This window comes from Aplysia californica, unplaced genomic scaffold, assembly GCF_000002075.1.
Source record: "Aplysia californica isolate F4 #8 unplaced genomic scaffold, AplCal3.0 scaffold00129, whole genome shotgun sequence".
Lineage (NCBI taxonomy): Eukaryota > Metazoa > Mollusca > Gastropoda > Aplysiida > Aplysiidae > Aplysia > Aplysia californica.
In genome coordinates this window covers 50,828-61,371 of record NW_004797399.1, presented here as the reverse complement: position 1 = coordinate 61,371, position 10,544 = coordinate 50,828, and positions in this window count along the sequence as shown.

Sequence of the window (10,544 nt, the reverse complement as noted above, 5' to 3'; positions counted from 1 at the left end):
CACTTCACACCACCCCCACCCAACCCCCAATCCCCATCCCCTTCTCCACTAACGCTGCATCTTCCTCGTAGAAGTCATCGAATCTGTAAGAAAGCCAATTCAAACCTTTATTCAACAGAGAATTCCTTCAGAGGCAGTTACATAGCCTCCTCCACAAAAAGGCTTTATTAATTGACTGAAAGTAGAAATGGTAAGAATAGTAACTTCACCTATGAAACAAAACGACATGAAAGAAGTAAATGATTGACCAGAATCGAGGCAAGGTCTTTTTTCTTTGTCAACCGTGATGCGCTATTTAACCACCCGTCGCGGATTATTTGCGAAGAGTGTTTCTGAAGCCACAGAGCAGGAACACTACGAAATCCACCATAGCGCGTGCGGCGTTGTTACTTGAATCCCAATAACGAATGAATGTCTATATATGTCTGTTCTTGCTTTTGGGGAAATATGTACGAGTATATTGCAGTCCTCAGAAATCATGTTAAGCATTTTCACAGTCCTCTTTCTCTGAAAAATGGTGAAATTGTATATATAGGTTTAACGCCCTTATCAACACTCTTAGGTTATTTAAGAGGTGGGACCTCCGAACTTAACGTCATTCGCCGAAATGACAGAACCAAAGAGGAAATTTTGTGTAAAGTGCCTTTCCCGTGGACGTGGAGACAATGTAGGACAGACCTCTTACACTGGTTCAGTGCACGTGTTGTCGTTGATCAGCGTGGACTTGAGGGCAGGATACATTGGTCAGTCAATACGTGCCCTTAGAATGACAAGGTCCTAACTTCATGTCGCATAGTATTGAGAAAATGGGTTTTAAAAATTCAGTTTTTTAGCCAAAATGCTTGATTTTTTTTAAAGCGCCTAATTAAAAACACAGGCCAGGGTCTCGAGCCGGTGACACAGTATGCAGGGCTTATGTATCAGTAATGTGTAGTGTGTAACGCTGTTCTAGCAAAAAGTGACGTTAGAACCCAGTCATTTTAAGGGCGTGAATAGTTGTCGAAAGAGTTCTCTCTCTCTCTCTCTCTCTCTCTCTCTCTCTCTCTCTCTCCCCCCCCTCTCTCTCTCTCTCTCTCTCTCTCTCTCTCTCCCTCTCTCTCTCTCTCTCTCGGTCGCGTGGGATCATAAGCGGTCAGCGATGCCGACAGCACACAGGAACTCAACACTTGCTCATGTGTCCTTAAAAAGTGCTGAGTATGGGTCTCTGAAATGTCCCACCACACGTGTTCTGAAACGAAAGTATCGAAAGACGGGTAAACGTAAAAGCGAATGAAGGAAATAATTGGCCACTAAGGATCCCCTGCTTTGGGAGATTTGTGGCTCAATAAACAGGATGTTATGTGTCCCGCACACACTTTTGAAATATGAATCCTCCTGGAGTAAGTTTCACGTTAACTTCGTTTTTATGAAGCTGCTGGAAGAAAAAAAAAGGGGGGGGGGGTAATGTTTCATAATCTAATAAATAAGTACACGCTTTCCATGCGACCGACTAACAAAATTGAACCAATGCGCCCGTCAACACGCCTATCTTAGTTTCCCAATAATTGACTCGATATTCTTGTCAAACTTTGTCACCCGGATTTTCTAGAAACGTACCCGATTTGCCAATAAGTTTAAGTGTGTATTCTGTCTTCTATGATTAATCTGTGGAATGGCCTATCTGTGAGGACGCACGCTGGTTATTAGAGCTGCATTCCCCCTCGTCATCAACAGCATGTCGTGCTGCTCATATTGCTGGTAACGAACTCCCGCCGACCTCCTGCAATCGGGTTTGTCTATAAAAGACAGTCTCCCACAAGTTCACCGTCCTTGGCTTGGAAAAGGCAGGCAGGTCGTCGCAATTCCGTCAAAAGGTTTTTCTCTGCCTCAGTCTCAACCACCTTCTGATCGACGTTCTTTTACACCACTGTGGAATCAAGGATCCTGGTAACCATTAGTTGTAAACGTAATTCTCTGAAATGTGAACTGTATTAATATGTGTCAAAACGAGATGGAATTAAGTTCTAGTCAATTTTGAGGCATTTAGCGTTATTGGTGTAATCTTAAAGTTTTTTTCATTTGCCTAGCTTTTGATGAAAAAGAACCAATCTATCTTAAACAGAAATCGAGATAATTACAAATGAAAGAGGTGGGGGTCGCCTTGTGGCGTCAGTGGCCTAGTGGTTAGGCTACCGGACTCGTAATCGTGAGGTTGCGGGGTCGGGGTTCGAGCCGCGGGCCCGACATTGTGTCCTTGGGAAAGGCATTTTACACGAATTTTCCTCACTTCACCCAGGTGGAAATGGGTACCCGGCCATAGACAGCGAAAGATCTTGTCAGTATGTTAGTGTTTTAGCGCCTAAAAATGGCTGCTTGCACTGTATGCTTCCCAGGAAGTTGAGTTTGTTTCAGAATGCTCTCAGGTCTGCTGGGGTAATAGTGTAGATTGTGAAGCGCATAGAGCTTGTTGTTGAGCGGGGATTTGCGCTATACAAATGCTATCTATTATTATTATTATCATTATTGTTATTATTATTATTATTATTATTATTAGAATCAATGAGAAAATTAGGTGATTTCCAAAGCTTGAATGTCCTTGGAAACTGAAAAAGTTTATATTTTGCGCCTTTGATCAACTTTTTTTTTCAAAAGTCAAATCCCCACAGAAATGTGTTTTTGAATAGACATTAAAGGTAATGAGCCAAAAATGAAATTCGATAAAAGTTATCTAACGGGCGAGAACTACCGTTTAAAATAAATATATATTATTTTGACGAGCACTCGATTTCATCACGCTACAACACATATTAGTTTTAAAGTAAATACCGTAAGATTTTCAAGAACTCTATTTCTTGTGTTATCTTTATGTTTGTGTGAAAACAATCTAAAACGCTTACATTTTTAGCAAAGAGAAAGATAATGATAATCTTAGCTTTTCACCCAGCTTATTTTGGTCAAGCAATAATCTGAATGTGGCTAAACAAATGGTTATGTTCCAGTGTACACTGGCTTAAAGGAATTAGCAAAAAAAATCAATTACTTGAACACTGCTGGAACACTGTGAGCCCAGTTTGTATCTTGCTTGACTGTGGTACAATCAAGTCTTGTCAGAATTCTTACAGGCGTATTCTACACATCGGGGTTGCTTGAAAGAATCAGCCTTACCTGTCACTTAACAGTAGCGTCACTGAGTTGAAAGGAAGCTGTAAAGCATCGTATGACAAAAACCCTGCAAAGTCTCCTGCTTGGGTTCTCACTGCTGATTTAACACTATCTATTATATATGTGATATAGCTTGCCTATCAAAACAAGAGACACATCCTTCTTGTTGCAGGAAAAAAACAAGAAAACCACGAAAAACAAACATACAAAAAATCACAAACCACAGCAGCGTCACAGGCATAGAAGTGGTAGTGGTAGCTTTTTCCTGTACTGTTCCGGGACTTGTGTTGGGCTCTCTTTCCTGCTAATCTATAGAAAAATGTTCTGGTCTGGCGAAACTGACCAAAAAGGTCCCCCCCCCCCTCCTTTTTCTCCCAAACTCCTCGGAGGGGCATGTCCTACGAAAACGCAGTAGGTGTTTCTTAGAAAGGCATTTAACCCATCTTTAAATCTGGCCCCTCCCCTCTCCTCCACCCACCTGGCCAAGTGCAAAACAGCTTCCGCGGTTCTCCAATAAATCACAGATATGTCAGACTCAATCACGGTACATTTTATCAATGGCCGAGCCTGTGTATCATGAGACATTATTGAAGGGCGTAGACCAGTATAGTGAATGGTGGGAAACGATCAATGTAAACTATGGAAACTTGCCCTGGTTGATTCATCATCAATGCCTTTCACCCCTGGCAGGGTATAGGCCACATACAAGCTCCTTCCATTTATCTCTGTCCTGAGCCATCCTTCCAAACTCGTTCCAAGTGAGCTTCATTTCTCTCATGTCCCTTTCCACGCATCTCCTCCATGTTTCCCGTGGCCTACCCCTGCCCTGTGCTCCTTGTGGGTCCACTGCAGTGACTGTCTTGTGATGTTTCTGCTGGGCTTTCTTAAGGGGTGTCCCATCCATCGCCACTTTCTTAGTCCTATTTCTACTTCTATATCCTTTTGTCCTGTCCTTTCCCACAGTTCTTCATTTCTTATTCTATCCTGCCACTTAATTCTTAGAATACTCCTCATACATCTGTTGATGAAAGTCTGGACTTTATTCAGTACTGTTTTCGTTGTCTTCCAAGTTTCGCAGCCGTAGAGGAGCACAGACTTGACGTTGGAGTTAAAGAGTCGAATCTTGGTGCGCAGCGAGATGTTGCTTGCTTTCCAGACTTTTGATAATTGCTTGAAGGCTGACCTTGCCTTGGCGGTTCTTGCTTTAACGTCTGCCTCGGTTCCACCTTTACCATCGATGACACTTTCAAGGTAGGTAAAGGAGTCCACTTCTTCCAGGGGAGTGTCTTCCACTGTCACAGCAGGGCTTGAAACTTTTCCTAGCTTCTCTACTTTTGACTTGCCTCGATGAATACGTAGGCCAAAACTCCTTGATAGCCTGTTGAGTTCCTTGGTCTTTTCTTGCATCTGAGCATATGTGTGAGAGAGCAGTGCAAGGTCATCAGCGAAGTCTAAGTCGTCCAGCTGCTGCCAAGGGATCCATTGTATTCCTTTACGTTTGCCTCTGGTGGCTTCTTTCATGACCCAGTCAATTGACAGTATGAAGAGGAAAGGTGAGAGCAAGCATCCTTGTCGCACTCCTGTCTGTACCTGGAATGGTTCTGAGAGTTGTCCTTCGTGGAAGACTTGGCAGTTTGTTCCATCATAGGTGGCCTTCACAAGCTTGACGATTTTCTCAGGTATTCCAAAATGCCGCATGAGGTTCCACAGAGTTTCCCTGTTCACGCTGTCAAACGCCTTTTCATAGTCAATGAAGTTGACCACGAGTGGAGAGTTCCATTCAAGCGATTGCTCAACAATGATACGCAGAGTAGCGATCTGGTCCACACATGATCGGTTTTTGCGGAATCCTGCCTGGTTTCCTCGAAGCTTCTCATCTGTTGCCAGCTTGATTCTCTCCAGGAGTATCCTGTTGAAAACTTTCCCAGGTATGGACAGGAGTGTAATGCCTCTGTAGTTGTTACAATTGCTGAGATCTCCTTTCTTTGGCAGCTTGATAAGGTGGCCTTCCTTCCAGTCTGATGGTATTTCCTCCTTTTGCCAAACCTTTTCAAACAGAGCATAGAGAATTTCCACAAACCTATCTTTCTCTGCCTTAAGGGCTTCCGGTGGTCTTTGGTCGGGATCAGTTGCCTTGTGGGACTTCAGTGTTTTTATAGCGGCTGCAATTTCCTCTTTTGAAGGTGGTTCCGTGACTATTGGGAGGTCATTTCTGGCTGGAAGAATTTCTGGTTGGTTTTCTGGAGGTGGTCTGTTCAATAGTTGATCAAAGTGTTCTCTCCATCGGTTAAGTTGCCCCTCTGGGTTGAAGATAGTCTTTCCCTCTTTGTCTTTCACTGGTAGAGTGGGCTTGCTGAACCTACCTGAAAGAGTTCTTGTAGTCTGGTGTACAATCCGTAAATGCCCGTCTGTTGCTGCTTTCTCAGTCTTTTCGGCCAGGCCATTCAGGTAGGTATTCTTGTCCTTCTTGATGGAATTCTTTACCTCCCGGTTTACTTGGGTGTACTCTTGTTGTGCAGCGAGTTTCTCAGTTCGGGTACGGTTGTTGTTGACTTGGGCCTTCAGCTCTCTTCTTCTTTTGACTTTGTCTAGAGAGTCTTGCGAAATCCATTCATTCCTGGTGTTGTCTTTGGGTCCTAGGGTGCTCTGGCAAGTTGCATTTACTGCCTCTCTTATCTTATCCCAGTGTTCGTTGACTTCACATTCATCCATATCATGAAGGGCTTGAAATCTGTTCTTCAGTTCCAACTTGAACTCATTCTTCTTTACTGGGTCTTTCAGAAGACTCACTTCATACTTTAGACGATTTCCAGCTGTGACTTGTGCATGTCATCTCAGTTTTAGTTTCTTCTTTCCAAGGATCAAATGGTGGTCTGATGCGACGTCTGCTCCTCGTAAGACTCGGACGTCCTCCAGTGAGCGTCGAAACTTTCGGGAGATGCAAAAGTGGTCAATCTGGTTTGCCGTTGTTCCGTCCGGGGAGTCCCAAGTGGCCTTGTGAATCCTGTTATGTGGGAAGATTGTACCTCCAATGACCAAGTTGTTGAATGTACAGAAGTTTTGGAACCTTTCTCCGTTGTCATTTGCCTCTCCTAATCCGTGTCTGCCCATGATTTCCTCGTTGTGACTATTGTCCGAACCTACCTTTGCATTTAGATCTCCCATGACAATGTTGATGTCTTTACCTGGAAGTTTGTCGATGATGTTCTGCAGGCGGTTGTAGAAGTCATCTTTATTCTCCACTTCTGCATCATTGGTTGGAGCATACATTTGTATGATGTTCATGTTAATGACCTTCTTCCTACCATCTCTTACCTTGAGTTCTTTCTTAGTTCCAAATTAGGCCATGATGATCCTTGGACCATGTGCTTCCCATGTGCTGAATGTCTTTTGAGCTGTTTTTGATATGATCATCCCTACTCCTTCCCTGTGTGGTCCATCACTGTCATTTCCTGAATAAATAAAAAGCTCCCCCTCTTTCATTCGCTTCTGTCCAGACTGGTTCAAGTGGGTCTCGCTGATTCCCAGTATGTGTAGTTGGTATCGGTGCATTTCTTGGAGAACTTGTGCAGTTTTTCCAGCCTCATAAAGGGTCCTAACGTTCCACGAGCCGATCCGAAGAGACTTGGACTTGGATGATGGTGGAGACTTCTGCCCAGCAGCTTCCTTTCGGATTTCACCGCCTTGCATCATAAACTTTCCATTTGGAGAAGATCCACGATCACCCAAGCAGAGATAATGGTTTTTGCTTGTATGTGTTTCTGTAACAGTTCTTTTTACGAGAGAGGTTGTTAGCCTCATGACTCAACCCCCGACCTGGAGGCAGGATGATTCTGTTTCAGGAGTCACTACCTGGTTCGTCATTTAGTCGCCTCGTACGACACGCTAGCACCACATCAGTTCTATTCTTCTCAATGCCGAGAATGCACGGCTCCTGGTTGATTGCTGGGGATTTAATTTCTAGGGCCGGTGTCATGGATAACGTGGTTTATTTTTTATGGATTTGACACTTACGATCTTATCTCAGATGATATGGATTTCGATATCATGGGTCGTAAGTCTCGGGATTTAGAAACAAATGCATTTGGGCTTCAACGTATAGAGTTTTGTAAAAATTAACAAACTTCAAATACTGAATGGCAGATCACGTGGAGACGAGAAAGGTAACATCACTTGCATGGCAAACAAGGGCAAGTCAGTCGTAGATCATTGTAAACACGAATGGGTTTCAGGATGCAATTGAAGAGTTTAAAATAATCCCTAGATCAGAGTCTGACCATTTTCCTCTCTGTCTAACGCTTACAGCACCTGGCATCGAATGGGAACCCAATAGAACAAGAAGTTTTGTACCTTTTATATGATATCCAGAAATGTTTTTGGAACAACGCATACGTCGAAGACCTTGTAAAGGCATTAGAGGACAACCTGTTAAGTGTTCAAATTAATTTTCTGATCTTATCCACGTAGGTAAAACAAACGATGCTGTTGTGGTGTTGAAAAATTGGGTTAAAAGCGCAGAAAATTGTATGCAATCTACAGATGTTAAAAGGTTCAAAAAGTATACATCCTAATCACCATGGTTTGGTAATGAATGCTATAATGCAAAAAAGCAAAAATACAAAGCATTACACGAATTTTATATTTGGAACTCAAATGAAGCATTAGATAAGTACCTAGCTTTGAAAAAGAAATTAAAAAACCTTTGTAAATTTTTTTAAAATCACAGCATACACAATTACAAACTCAAATTATTATTCAGAATTGTTTGAAGCGCAATTCGAAAGATTTTTGGAAACAAGTCAATATCCTTTTGTGTAAAAACCCGGTAACCAAGAATACTATCAAACCCAGAGAATGGTATGTCTATTTTGAGAATTTGCTTAACCCCCTCTCCGGGTCTGTTGGTAATGCCAATCGAAATGACGAGTCAACCAGCTTGATATCATCTGTTTCCTTACAGTCTCATGCCTTCCCTTGTGGTGAGCCTGGTGATTTGTTAAATTCACCCATTTCAAGAGACGAAATCGTATTGGCTATAAATAATTTAACTTCTGGCAAGGCTTGTGCACCTGACGGCCTATCGCCGGAATTTTACAAATTTGGTTGCCAGGACGTGGCTGAATTTCTTCTATCTCTTTTCAATTCAGTTTTCTTCACAGGCAACTATCCAGAGCAGTGAACCAAGTCTATGATATTTAGTTTGCACTAAAAAAGGAAACGTAAATGATGTAAATAGCTATAGTGGCATTAGTTTACTAAATGTTCAAGGTAAATTATTCTCATTCATATTGAATAGAAGACTGCAACAATGGTGTGGTGGAGGTAACCTCATCCCTGAATCTCATGCCGGTTTTAGATGAAATTACAATAGATCATATATTATCACTCCAATTTTTTGTCCAAAAATATATCTCAAAGCGTGGCGGAAGGTTCTATGTATGTTTTGTCGACTTTTTAAAAAGGCATTTGGCTGGGTTAACATAGAAAAACTACGGACAGTATTGAGAAGTCTTGGCTGTTCTGGACCAACGTATACCATTTTGAAAATTATTTATCAAAGTGTTCTTCCATGTGTTAAAGTCTGTTCAGATGAACGAGGATCCATGAAATCTTATATTACTGAATACTTCCAATGTAAATCAGGTGTCAAACAAGGCTGCATACTTAGCCCTATATTATCTTCTTTGTTTATATCTCAATTTAAAAAACATTTTTCAGATTCAAATACCCATGCTATACAGGTATTGTCCAATGATAATGATGGTGTTTTATGTTTAATGTACGCTGATGACCTAAGTCTTGTTGACGACAATTTCTGAGGTTTACAAAAGAAAATCCAATGTGTTACATGATTTCTGCCAGATGTGGGGTTTATAAGTGAATACAGAGAAAAGTAAGATTGTTGTTTTTAGAAATAGAGGCTATCTCAAAAGATCTGAAAGATGGTATTGGGAAGATAAGATCTTAGAGGCAGTAACCTAGGCATTTACTTGGGCATTTCATTTTCATTGCGTCTATGCTGGAGACGAATGCTGGAAAATCGGGCTTGTAAAGCTCAACGGATTGTTTCTCGAACAAGAAGGCTTTTCGGTTCTTATCAAGAATTAAATTTCCAAACCACAAAAAACATTTTTGATATAAAACTTAAACCAATGCTGCTTTACTACTCTGAAATTCGGGGTATCAAAAACTGGAACATGATTGATAATGTTCAGGTAAAGTTCTGGAAAGCCTTTTTCAACTTTTGGGTCTTGGCAAAACTACACCCACATGTTTAGTTCAAAGAGAAGTGGGAAGAACCAACTTATGTTCTGACTACAAGCATTGGGTCATTAAATTCTGGTGCAGACTTATACACTTAGAAAATGACAGATATCCAAAGAAATGTTACATGCAATTATATCGTTCCTGTGAACTGAGCAGAGTCAACTGAGCTACGAAAGTTAAAAACCTATTATTTTCCCTGGCTTTTGGATATGCCTGGTTTTCTAAAAAAAAGTTGGAAGTACTAGACTATTTCCCAGTGAAGTAAAATGTAAACTTGTTGATCATTCTGTGCAGAACATAGAGGAAGAAGTCTGTCTCAAGTATAATATTTTCTCTCTTAAAAAGCCGTTTTATTAACTAATTAGCCCTTATGTGAGAGGTGTAACTCTCATGAAATTGAAGATGAATTTCACTTTATTTTCTATTGTTCACACTTTGTCCATCAAAGGAAATTGTTAATCCCTCCCAGCCTGACTCGGCCCAGTGACAGAAATATGCAATGTTTGACCCATGATGAGAGATATGTGCACAACCTGTACTTATTCATTATGGAAACTTTATTTATCAAATGAGTGTTTTATACGATGTGATGTGGGCCAATGGCCTTAAACACTGAATAAACTTACTTACTTACAATCTATGTCCAAGACTGCGTTGTATAATAATTTATCTTGTGCATGGTCTCCACAGAAAAAACAACCACTGCAACATAGATCACGGACAAGGCATGTTGCTCTCTTTCCTGGTCAAACTGCTGTTTACTGCCTGTGTACTGTCTTTTGTTCAGATAGTTCGAACTGACTCATCTGTAACGACTTCGGGTGCCATGCAGTCGAAACAAAACATACTGCTTATAAAAAAAGTAACAACGTGTTTAAGAGAAAACATTTTGAAATTTTGTAAGAAACCTGTTGTACTGACGAAACACCCCTCCAGTTCAAGAAAAGCCTTCCTGTACCCCGATTTGGACTCAGGTGATCATATTAAAAACTACACAATTCCATCTCGCAGAGTTAAAAGCTTGTCAACTATAAAACCAATGCTGATTGATTGTTTGTGTGATCTAAAAGTTGCGAAAGAAAGTAAATTGAAACAACCGCGCTTCAAGATGAACAGTCACTGCAGACGTCTCATCG